This window comes from Chlorocebus sabaeus, chromosome X, assembly GCF_047675955.1.
Source record: "Chlorocebus sabaeus isolate Y175 chromosome X, mChlSab1.0.hap1, whole genome shotgun sequence".
Taxonomy (NCBI): domain Eukaryota; kingdom Metazoa; phylum Chordata; class Mammalia; order Primates; family Cercopithecidae; genus Chlorocebus; species Chlorocebus sabaeus.
Genome location: NC_132933.1, coordinates 106,798,767 through 106,811,677, shown reverse-complemented (window position 1 = coordinate 106,811,677; position 12,911 = coordinate 106,798,767). Strand labels below are relative to the sequence as shown.

The window sequence follows — 12,911 nt, the reverse complement described above, 5'->3', positions numbered from 1 at the left end:
AAAAGACCCTAAAAAGCAAATACAGGGTTTTCCCCTTTAAAAACTGCAAAAAAATAACCTCTTGGGTGTTTCCCCACAATAATTTCCCTTTGAGTTGGGGGAGCCGTTTCCCAAGTCTGCCCTCTCTTTCAATGAACATTTACTCAGCCTTTGGCCACCCATGAAAGATCATTACCATTCTTTCCCTCTCCCACCCATTGAATTTTATGAGCCCCCATCCTGTTAAGATGGTGTCACTTGACATCACAGAGATGGATTTGAATATTTTGGATAAATCTTGTACAGCTGTTTTCAAAGTAGTCATTGTAACTCTTTTTTTTTTTTTTTTTTTTTTGAAACGGAGTCTCGCTCTGTCGCCCAGGCTGGAGTGCAGTGGCCGGATCTCAGCTCACTGCAAGCTCCGCCTCCCAGGTTCATGCCATTCTTCTGCCTCAGCCTCCTGAGTAGTCATTGTAACTCTTTACCAGGTCACAAAATCAACATTTAATCATTAAACAACCATTAAAATGTGAAATAGAACATACCAAAGTACACAGTATGTAGTAAAGATAAATATGATTTCAAGAGGGTTTTGTATGTATGTATCTATATGTAGGTATACACATATATATATGCATGTGTGTATGTAGCTGTGTATAACTACACATACACATAGCTACATACATACATACAAGTATGTGCCTGCTAGGTCACCATGCATTTAATGCATATTTCTTCCTATTAGTTCCGGTCAAAAAGTTTAAAATCATTGCTCTAGAGTAGTTTTCCACACAATGTGGTCTGGGATGTTCTTTAAAACAGATAGCTGGGCTCCATGTCAGACCTTTTAAGCAATTCATTTGAATTGTGGTTCAAAGATTCCTCACCTAATCTGATAAACTAATCTTTGTTAAAGTGCTAATGAGGAAGGGCTATACTCCGGAACAATTAAATCAGAGTTCCTGGAGCCTTCTCTACAAGATTTCAATGTGCATCCAGGATTGAAAACCACTGGACTCTACAGTGGTCTTTGGAAACAGACATTGGAGTTACAAGTCAAGTAGGAAAGAGATAGTAGAATTTGCCTATGCTGCTTATCTCACTCCATCTGTGCCAGTGGTTCTTAGACCTTAGTGTTCATCAGGGTCACCTGGAGGGCTTCTTAAAACAGATTTCTTCACCCCACCCCCACAGTTGTTGATTCCATTAGTTTAGACTGGAGCCCAAGAATTTGCATATCTAACAAATTCCCCTGTGATGCTGATTCTGCCAGTCTGAAGACTACGTTTTGAGAACCACTGATCTATAAAGAACCAGCTATATCCAGTTGAAAATGGTACTTTCAGACATAATGTTAACTACAACCAACTAGGATTAACTCTCAATAGCAAGGCTGGTTAAATGCTTGAAAAGTAATGTGGTCTATCACATTAACTGGCTAAAGAAGAAAAGTTAAATATTATATCAACAAATGCAGAAAAAGCTTTTGACAAAATCCAACATCCATGTATACAAAAACTCTCAGCAAATTTCTTAAGGCAGACATTTAGGTTGTTGATTTGAGATATTTCTTCTTTTATAGTGTAAGGGTTTACAGCTATAAATTTCCCTCTGAACACATATTTGCTGCCCATGAGTTGTTTTTACATGTTTTTATTTTAATTCATATCGCTGTATTTTCTAATTTTCCTTGTGTTTTCTTCTTGACCCATTGGCTATTAAGGATTATTTTTGTTTCATTTCCTCATATTTGCTAATTTCCCAACTTTTCTTGTTATTGATTTCTAATTTCATTCCATTATGGTCAGAAAACATACTTTGTGTGATTACAACCATTTTAAACACATTAACACTTGTTTTATGGCCTAATATATCATCTATCCTGGAAAACATTCCATGTGCACTTCAGAGGAATATGTATTCTGCCATAGTTGGGGAGAATGTTCTATGATGTCTGTCAGGTCTAGTTGGTTTGTAGTGTTGTTAAGTTTTCTATTTTTTCTGCTGATCTTCTGTCTGGTTGTTCTATCTATCATTAAAAGTAGAGTGTTGGAATCTCCAACTATTAACGTTGATTTGCTAACTTCTGCCTTCAATTCTGTCAGTTTTTACTTTTGTAATTTGAGGGCTCTGTTGTTAGAACCCTCAAAATTCAGCATATAAGTTTATAATTTTTATATCTTGAGTTGATCCTTTTGCCATTATACTATGTCCTCCTTTTTCTCTAGTAACAATTTTGCTTTAAAATCTATTTTGTCTGATATTAGTATGGCCACTTCAGCTCTTTTTTGCTTATTATTTATATGGAATATTTTGTTCTTTCCTTTTATTTTCAACCTTTTTGTATCTTTAAAGTATATATTTTGTATGCAGCATATAGTTGGATGATGTTTTAAAAACCAGTTCTGCCAATTTGTGTCTTTTAATTGGAAAATTTAATATATTTATTTCTAATGTAATGAATAATAAAATAGGATTATGTCTATAATTTTGCTATTTGTTTTCAATGTCTTGTGATTTTTGTATTCCTCAGTTTCTCCATTACTATCTTCTTTTGTGTTACATAGAGAGATATAGTACCATTTTAATTCATTTGTCATTTCTTTTCCTATATATTTTTGAGTAATGTTTAGTTGTTACCCTGAGTGTTATCAATAATATCTTAATTCATAATAATCTAGTTCAGATTAATATCAACTTTAATTTCAATAGTATACAAAACTTTGCTCCTAAATAGCATCATTCTGCCCTCCTTATGTTGTTTTTCTAACAAATTACACAAATTACGTCTTTATACATTGTGTGCCCATCAGCTTACATTTATATGTATTGCATTATGAGTTGTCTTTTGAATCATATATGGGAAAAAAAAGTTATGACAAATAACATGTTTATACTGTCTTTTATATTCACCTATGTAATTACCTTAACTAGTGTTCTTTCTTTTTTTTTTTGGAAAATTGCTATTTATTTGACAAAAAAGCTTTTGAATTTAATAAAGAATTGGCAATAACTGGCACGTACATTAACTCAAAATGTTTTCACTAAGCACCAAATAGAATAGTCCCCAATCTCTTCACCGAGAACCCCTTTGAAAGAATGCCTAAAACTTAATCAGTTTATTTAGGTTTTTAATCAAGAAATCCATTAGCAACAATCTTCCTTAATGGAAAATATCTCACCTCCCATAATGTAAAACAAAAATTATACAAGCAAACAAAACTCAAAACAGAAGGAAATGATCAGAGAAAGCTTCAGCCCCTCATAGCTCACCTATGCCCCAACTGTCACACTGCTGAGAACAGGGTCTACCTCATTACTTAAACTAATTCATTACTGCAGAACATAACAACTTTTAGCATATCACAGCTCCCACTACAGTCCTCCCTGTCAAAAAAGTAAATAAACAGCACACAAAATATAAACTTATGCCAAATAAAAGTCAGCATCAACCTAAGGATCCTACTGTCATATTGCTGCACTAACCCAGGATATTTTAATCCTCTTCAGGCCTATTTATAAAAAATCCTCATTTTGAGAGCTCTGGAAGCATTACAAATATTGTTGCATTAGATTCCTTTTCTTGAGGTAGTTGGAAGTCTTGAAACAGAGCAAATTTATATATTTTTCTATACTACCAATGAAGGGTAACTGTCGTAAGAGGCCTACAACAAAAATCCTCATCCCCTGATTCTCAGGCTATTACAAATTTTCCCTCAGATCAAACAAACAATAGGAAACACACATGAAAAGACAATAAGTCATACAAAAATTTAAAAACAAGCACAACCACCATAAAAAAGAATCCGTACCATCACACTAACACTCTAAACTTTGCTAGACCAAAAAAAAAAAAAATTTACTTGGTTTACCTAAGCTATAGACATTTTATAGAGTACTCAAGGAATTAACAGCTTGTAACAGTAGTGGAAACATTTTTGGTGGGAGCAGAAAACTAAAATCAACTCCTTCTCTGGCAAAGACTTCTTCCCAAATGCCAAGTCCACAAGAAGGGATGTATGGCAAACCTTGCACACCAGCCCTCTCTCAGGCCGACAGCCTTTGCCCTTTGCTCAGGTTGACTTCAGAGGTGCAGGGATACTGGCAGATGCCTGCTCAAGGTAGACCAAGGAGCCCTGAGGGATGTCGGCTGGCTTTTTGTGCTGCATGTTGATGTCCTTTAGCACCTGCTACCAGTGCCTCAGCTTTGTCAAATGCTTCTGGATCAGTGCATCTTAATGCTGTAATTCATTCCTTAGTTCTGAGATATCCTCTTTGATAACTTGCTCTGGTTTCTGGACAGATAATTGCAATCTTTTTCAGGAAAACAAAAAACAAAAAACATTGTCTCTCTTGCAGTATCCAGAAACTTCTGGATACGCTGATTAACACCAGTTCGAATTTCTTCCTGATCAGTGCCATTGACATAGTCCTGACTCACCAGAGAAACAAAGCAAGCCTTGAAAGATGAATCCAAGTCATCCACCAAAGTACTATTAGAAGGGCTTAGAGCACCTGAGAAGTGAAGCCTGGCCTAGGAGGCCTGTCAGGGGTGATCGGGCCCCTGGTGGCTGCCCAGATAACATACTCCCTAGTGGAGCCTCCTGTCTGGAATGACAAGGCCTTTATTTCTTCAAGTAAATTAGGTATAAATTCTAGGTATTGTCTAGTGTCCTTTCAGAAGTTCCCTTAGCATTTCTTCTTCTTCCTCTTCTTCTTCTTCTTTTTTCTTTTTTAGAGACAAGGTGTCACTATGTTGCCCAAACTGGTTTCTAGCTCCTGAGCTCAAGCGATCCTCCCACCTCAGCCACCCAAACGGCTGGGATTACAGGAGTGAACCACATGCCTGGCCAGCATTTCTTTCGTGCAGGTTTACTAGTGGCAAACTCTCAGTTTTTATTTATCTGGGACTGTCTTAATTACTCCTACGTTTTTTAATTATGGTTTTACTACAAATAGGAATTTTGGCTTATGGTTTTTCTTTCAGAGTTTTGAATATGTCAGTCCACTGTTTTGTGGCCTCTATGGTTTCTGATGAGTTCATCTTATTGAGGATCACTTGTATGTGATGAGTGGTTGCTCTCCCTCCTTTCAAGATTATCTCTTTTCTCTGGCTTTCAATAGTTTAATTATAATGTTTGTAGGTGTGGGTCTCTTTGAGCTTATCCTGCTTGAAGTTTGTTGACTTCTTGGATGCACAGATTAATGTTTTAAAACCAATCTGAAAAGCTTGGGGCCATTATTTATTCAAACATGTTTCTATTTCTTTCTCTTTCTTCTTTCCTCCTGGCCCTCCCATTATGCATATATTGGTATGCTTCGTGGTATCCCACATCACAGAGCAGATCTCTGAGACTCTGCTCATTTTTCTTCATTTTTTTTTAATCACTATACCTCAGAACAGATAATCTTCATTGATTTCTCTCTTTCTTTTTTTTAATTCCCAACTTTTATTTTAAGTTCTGTGGTACACGTGCAGGATGTGCAGGTTTGTTACATAGGTAAACTTGTACCATGGTGGTTTGATGCACAGATCAGCCCATCACCCAGGTATGAAGCCCAGCATCCATTAGCTATTCTTCCTGATGCTCTCCCTCCCCCGATTCCCCACCCTCCAACAGGCCCCAGTTTGTGTTGTTCCCCCCATGTGTCCATGTGTTCTCATCATTCAGCTTCCACTTATAAGTGAGAACATACAGTATTTGGTTTTCTGTTTCTGCATTGGTTTGCTAAGGATACTGTAATCACACTTTATGTTCTTTGATTGTTTCTTCTGCCTGCTCAAATCTGCTATTGGCTCCCCTGGTGATTATTTCCTGTCAGTTATTGTAATTTTTAAGCTCCAGAATTTCTATTTGGTTTCTTTTTATTATTCCTGTCTCTTTTTGTTTTCTATTTGGTGAGACATCTTTCTCATATTTTCCTTTAGTTCTTCGGGCATATTTTCCTTTGGCTCTTTGAAAATAGTTAAAATAGCCATTTTAAAGTCTACCTAGTAAGTCCAATGTCTGGATTGCCTCAGTGACAGCTTCTACTGATTGCTTATTTTCCTGTGTGGGCCATACTTCCTTGTTTCTTTGCACATCTTCTAATTTTTTTGTTGAAAACTGGACATTTCAAAGAATACAATGTGACAGCTCTGAAAATCAATCACTTACCCTCCCAGAGTTTCTCATTGCTGCTTTAAGTAGTTGTTTAATTACTTTTATGAAGAAATGTTGTAAATTCTTTATCTTTGCATTTGTGGCACTAAAGTTTCCACTTACTTAGCTTAGTGGTCAGATAATGATTAGTCAACATTTTTCTTAAATGCCTGGAACCAAAAAGTCTTCAAGTCTTCCAGTCATAGGGGCTCTGTATGTGCATGTGCTGGGGCGTGCCTTCAACACTCTACCAGTCAGTTTACAACTCTGTTTTAGCCTTCACTTCCTGCTTGTGCAGAGCCTTATGTTCAGTCAGAGGTGAACGATTATAGTCATTGTTTTTCTTGAGCTTCTGAAAAGCCCTACACACATTTGTGACCTTTTAGATTCCCAAGAATATGTTGAAACTTTTCAAAACCCCGACAAACATCTCATTCCTCAGCTTTTTCTTTTAAGCTTTCTGACTACTTTATTGTTTGCCTTAACTGCTATCCATCACTTCAGGCAACTGTGAGGTTAAAACATTTGAGAAATGCCCCTCCACCATCTGGGTAGAAATGTTTAGCATTAGGAGAGTTTCAGTGAGCTCTAATAATGACAAGCCTTTCAAGTGGTGTCTTCCAAGGAGCCGTTTGGTAGTGATTCCTATTTTTGAGTGGAGCTTTGGAAGATCTCCAGCTCTGCTCTACTTTCTCTAGTACTGGGAAGGCAGGCTGTTATTTTTCATGGTGGTGTGGAGCATGGAAACAGATGATAGGACTAGTGTAAGTGTAAATGCCATGAAGCTTACTGTTCTTATTGAGATGCAGCTGTTTTTCTTGACTAAACACTTTCCATGTTGTTAAAGCCATTGCTTAGTTTCCAGAGAACTGAAAAAGTTGATTTTAACAATTTTGGTTAGTTTTCGCATTGCTTTTATGGAGGAGCAAAATTTCAGAGTTCCTTACTACAAAATGTTCACTGATGTTATCCCCTCATTGTTTTTTGAGACTTCATCTTATAACGGAAAATCATTTATTTTTAAAGCCATGAATAAGTTACCCATTTGTACTTCTTATTTGTCTGTTTTGGTAACCCAGCTGTGGGCTAGAATGTCTTTGTCAATGAAAATCTTTATTTTAGAAGCCAAACACGATAAGCCATATTATTATTCTTTTAAATATTCTCACTGAATAAGAAACAAAATTAAGAAAAATTGTAAAGTATGAATCAGCATTTCTAGAACCATATATACAAAGAATCATAAATATACACAATGTTTTAAAGAAGGTAAGTTATATAGTTAAAAAAAAAAAAGAAATTCTGCTGTGAAGGATTTACATTCTATATAGTGCTGAAATTGCAACACATAAGCTATATTCCAAGTAAAAATTAAGACTGACACAACAGTGAACCAAACTGTATTTCACCTTTCTTTGAAGATGCTATAAGTTTAGAATAATGCATCAACTTTCCTTAACGTGGACTTCTTCTTATTACTTTTTAAAGTTAAACTAAAACGTACCAGTTTTTTTCTTCATCTGAGTTTTAGACTACTTCCACATTCTGTATATTCTTCCTAAAGGAAATTATAAAAACTTTCATGAAAATTTACCCGCAATCGGTTTCTAAAGAAACTAATTAAAATGCAATTGAAATTTGAGTTATTTTTAAACATAAACTATCTATGAATTTCTCACAAAGTGTTTACATAATGACATAATCATGAACAGATCAAAAGTGAGAGGTGGGTTTGATTTCAAAATCTTGTATAGTTTGTCAGAATATGGAAATGTGTGCGTTTGTGTGTGTGTGTGTATGTGTTTTAAAAGACGGCTGCTTGCCTTATTTGGTATTTCAGCATACTTTGTATTTCCAATTAACAGTAAAGGAAGAGTTGGCTTAAAATTGATCAGATTAGTGGCATATGGGTGGGATTCTGGCAGCATCCAAATATTCACATGAGAAATAAATGCAAACCCTGGAGAGAAATATGCCTTCTTGCATGGAGAACTTGGCCACATGTCATAGCTAGAACCTGTGAGAGACAAAATGTACAGGATACACTGCATTTGTATCCTCTGTACTTTTAGCATTGCCACAACGTGATTCTTTCTGTGCAAAATGGTGACAGGAATTCCACTGCCAATGTGTAGATATCAGATGATAATAGAAGCTCTGAGGACAATCCCCGAGTCTTTTATCCTCAGATTTTAGCGCCAGACATTGTCTTCATATGTCAGTTTGGGGAATCTAGAATTTTTATTCTAGCCTATTTGGTAAATAGGTGTTTTACTTCATGGAAGAAACAGAGGAAGTGTTCTGATTATGATGATTAAAAAATTCCAAAATGTACTGGGCCCTCCTGCATGCAAAGCAAGTCATTAAGTCATCATACAGTGAGTTAACATTCACAGCCATAGTCCTCCAGACACTTCAAGTATGAAGTAGACAGCATTGCCATGGTTACACACAAAGGAGATCTGCACAAAGTAAGCCCATTGCATGGCATTATGTGCATACTGTGGGGTAGTGCAGAAGGCAATTAGGAGGCTGTATGTTGAGAGGATGTGGGAATATGAAAATGTGCCTTGTCATAGAATTGTGCTGGCTTTCTAACTCAGTGTATGAGCTCTGATGCAGTCTCATTTCTTAATGGTTCAAGGTATAATTAAGCTGAATTCTGATTATACAGAGACTCAGAATCATTCACTTATTCAAGTATCAAATATTAATTGAGTACCCACCATGTGCCAGGAATGGTTCATGGTGAAACCACTGGGCATGGGGAAAACAGCTGACAAAGCATTTCCCTCCCAGTGAATGCTACATTTAAAAGTTCTCTTCACATTTCAAGAAGCAGGTTATGCAGCTGCAATTTGTAATTGAAGAATAATAGAATTCATTTCTTAATGCATACTAGTATGTTGCTCCTCTTCTACCCTGTCAACATGGACCTTGAAGGATGCATAGCATTTAGATAGATAGACAGGGAAAGCCTTTCTTATGAGAGGAACAGCACGAGTAAAGGCATAAAGGCAGGACTAAATAGAAAACAGTGAGGAACGCAGATTCCTTAAAACAAAATAAGTGGAAGGTCTTGGCTCTCTGATAAGTAAATGGGCTGTTTCTTGCAGAAATTTAATTCATTTAAATGAGAAATAAAATGCAACCATAAAATTGTCACATTCTACCAGTAGACCTCTTCTCCAGGAATGTAGTCCAAAATTTTATCAAACCAGACATTGTATATAAAAGGACTTTGGGCTGGGTGCAGTGGTTCATGCCTGTAATCCCAACACTTTGGGAGACCGAGGAGGGCAGATCACTTAGGGTCAGGAGTTCGAGACCAGCCTGGCCAACATGGTGAAACTCCATCTTTACTAAAAATACAAAATTTACCCAGCCATGGTGTTGTGCACCTGTCATCCCAGCTACTCAGGAGGCAGGAGAATGGCATGAACCTAGGATGCAGAGGCTGCAGTGAGCCGAGATCGTGCCACTGCTCTCCAGCCTGGGTGGCAGAGTGAGACTCCATTAAAAAAAAAAAAAAATAGCTCTTTGGAATTTTAAAGTGCTCTTACAAATGTCTTATTTATTCTTATCTTCCTTACCTAACCTATCAGAGGAAGCAAAAATGAGAGCAGGAAGAAAACTGGTATGTTGACCAGTTTTCTTGGTGGAGGCTGTATCTTCTTGAATCTGGAATATCGTCTGAAGGTTTTTTTTTTTTCTTCTCTTTTCTTCTTTCATTTTTTCCTTTTCTTTTCCTATCTATTTGTTCGTTCAACAGATATTTAATGAGTGCCTTTTTTTTGGTCAGGTATATTCTCTATGCTTAGGACATGGCAGTAAACAAAATAGACAAATATTCCTGCCGTCACGCAGCTTACATTGTAGTAAGGGGAGAAAAATAGTTTATTAGATGATGATACATGCCATGGAGATAAATTCAGCAGGGAAGAGAGTAGGAAGTGTGTATGTGGGGCGGGGAGCGGAGCTTTAACTTTGATGAGTTGGCCTCATTGAGGTGACAGTTCAGCAAAAATATGAAGAAGTGATCCATTTAGATATCTGGAAGAAGGGTGTTCTAGGCAGAGGGAACAGTTAGTGCAAAGACGCTGAGGCAGGATTATGACTGGCAAGTTCAAGGAACAGCAGATTAGGCAATGTACCTAGTAACAGCAGAAGTAAGAGAGGGAGAGAGTTGAAGGGAAAGAGTTGTATTGTGTGTGTGTGTATGTGTGCATGTGTGTAAGCTTTGTGTTGGTGGAAAGGGGTGCAGATGGTACAGGGCCTTACATGCTTTTACTCTGAGTGAGATGGGAAGCCACTGTTCATTTTGGTTTTGACATGGGTCTGTTTGCTAATGCAACCCACAAAAAAGATTAACAGGCTGTGAGTGCTAATAAGGTAAACAGAAATATTAATACATCAGTGATGTGGGAGGAATATGAAGCTTTGATTTAAATTCAGTGCATTAATATCTATTTGAAACCTGTAAAAATCAGAGGAAGGACCCTGATCTGCTACTTTGTGATGAATCTATCCATCTCTCAACTCTACTAAAGATAGAATGGTATCTGATGGATATTCATGACTGACGATCTATGACTCTTCTAAATGTAAAGGGATGTAGGAGGAGACCACCAACACGGTTCCTCCTCAAGAGTTTCCATAAATGTCTTCATCCCCATTTACTCCCTACTCTATTACTAGTCAGGTGATCTAAAAACTTTGCCTCTCCCCTATACAAGGCATGCAGACTCCACAAGAGAAGGGGCTTTGTCTATTCATGATCCACAAGGTATTTCAGAGGCACAAAGAATCCTTGACCAAAGGAGTTTGTTGGGTGAATTTAGAAATTAAAAAGGTAACTTCTCAAATATAATAGCTGAGAATTCCTAATCCATGGGGAGTCATATTTTAATGCACCTTCAGGATGCCTTCTTTCATCAATAAATGACTATTGAACAGTAGTAGTGTACGGAGGGTTGGGTGGTGGAAAGCAATATGATCTGGATGCAAGCAGTAATGGAGTATATTGTCTGTTGAGAATACAAAAACAATAAAATCAACTACCACAATCTTATGTTTATTATTACCATGATCCAGTAAGTCTAAACTATATCAGTAATAATATAATCTCCCTGCGCAATATTTTGTTTAAGTCCTAAACAATAACTGAAATTATTCATGAGTTTTTTTATTGTGATAAAATATAGGAAGGAGGAGCCAAGATGGCCCACTAGACACAGCCAGGAGGAACATCTCCCAGTGAGAGACCAGGACATCAGGAACACTGACACACGCTGAGCAGATATTCAGAGGGAAGGCATTGAGAGTGGACAGAAGTTCGCAGGTGTTGGCTTGAAGGGGGAGGAAGCTGGGAAGGCTGCACATTGCTGCTAAGTACCAAAACTCCTTCCTGGGTCCCAGGGACCCCTGGGGAAGGGATGAGTTGAACAGGTAGGAAATGGCTTGCTTTTGCCATGGACGACTTCTGGAATTCTAGCAGCAGAAAATCCCACGAGCCACACGGACACTTGAGCTCATAGGAAGAGCTGCTTAGAGAGGTGGCAGGGGCAAGACTCCAGCCTGTGTGGAGCTCAGAGCATTTGGTGCAGGAACATCTGCAGTGGAGCATGGCCAGGAACACCCCTCCCCCAAGTTTCTCTGTGCTCCTCTAGGAGACTTTAGCCTTAAGGTGACTGTCAGACCTGGACAAAGCTGGGTGGTCTTGCCTGTGGGACAAGGCCAGTCCCATCTGAGTGCCCCACTGTCTGCTGGCCTCTCCTGGGATCCCAGTCTGGCCACACCCACTTGCAGCCACATGCCCAACCAGACTGCTTCCCAGGGGCCCTCGTCCTAGCTTCTTTGCTGGAAGACCATGCCTGACCATTGGAGAGTTCCAGCAGACCAGCCCCCACTGACATGCACCAGCCCACACACAGGATCCCTGCACCTTGGCCTTCCCCCAGTGCTTTGCCAGTATGCACTCACCCATGGCCTCCCACCAGCACATACCTCTCTGCACCACCACTGCCAGTGCAAGCACACCACAATGTCCCCCTGCCTGCTGACACACAGACACCCCACCAAACCATCACTGCCAGCACAAATGCACACACAAACACTGGCAACCCCACCCCGATCATGCCACAGCTGCCACCCATGTGAACGCACACAGAGATGCCAGCAACCCCACTCCCACCAGCGCCCCACCCCTGCTGCTGCTACTGCTGCTACTGCTGCAGCAAGTGTGTGCAAGAACAATGCCCTGCTCTCCCCTATGCCCTGCACCAGCTAAAGTGCATGAACCCTACCATGCTACCACAGCTACTGGCACACACAAGCAAGCATGGATCCTGCTGCCACCACCCAGACAAAGTGCTTTGGCTGGCACCACCCACAATGTTGTGGCCAGTGGACCAGGAACACCTTGGCCCCTCCAGCACAGCAGATTCCTAACCTCAAGGGGCCAGAGAACAAAGCCAGGGGACTCAAACCAGAACCCTAGAGTTAGAGCATGCAGATCAGGGGTGCTGACCTGAGACTTGGCCCCCTAAATCTTCTAGAAATGAAGTCAGTTAGCTGAACCCACCTTATACCACAATAAGATCCCCAAGGGCATCAAAGAAGGTAAAAGCAAAAAACCCCATCCAAAGGACAGCAATTTCAAAGACTGAAGGAACGTCAGCCCACACAGATGAGAAAGAACTACCAAAAGAACTCTGGCAGCTCAAAACTCCAGAGTGTCTTCTTACCTTCAAATGACCACACTAGCCCCCCAGCAATGGTTCTTAACCA

General features: G+C 39.1%; 1 pseudogene; it reads right to left on the bottom strand.

The window, feature by feature from the left end:
- Positions 1–4,026: 4,026 nt before the first annotated feature.
- Positions 4,027–12,277, bottom strand: LOC103232919 (mediator of RNA polymerase II transcription subunit 28 pseudogene; annotated as a pseudogene).
- Positions 12,278–12,911: the final 634 nt, after the last annotated feature.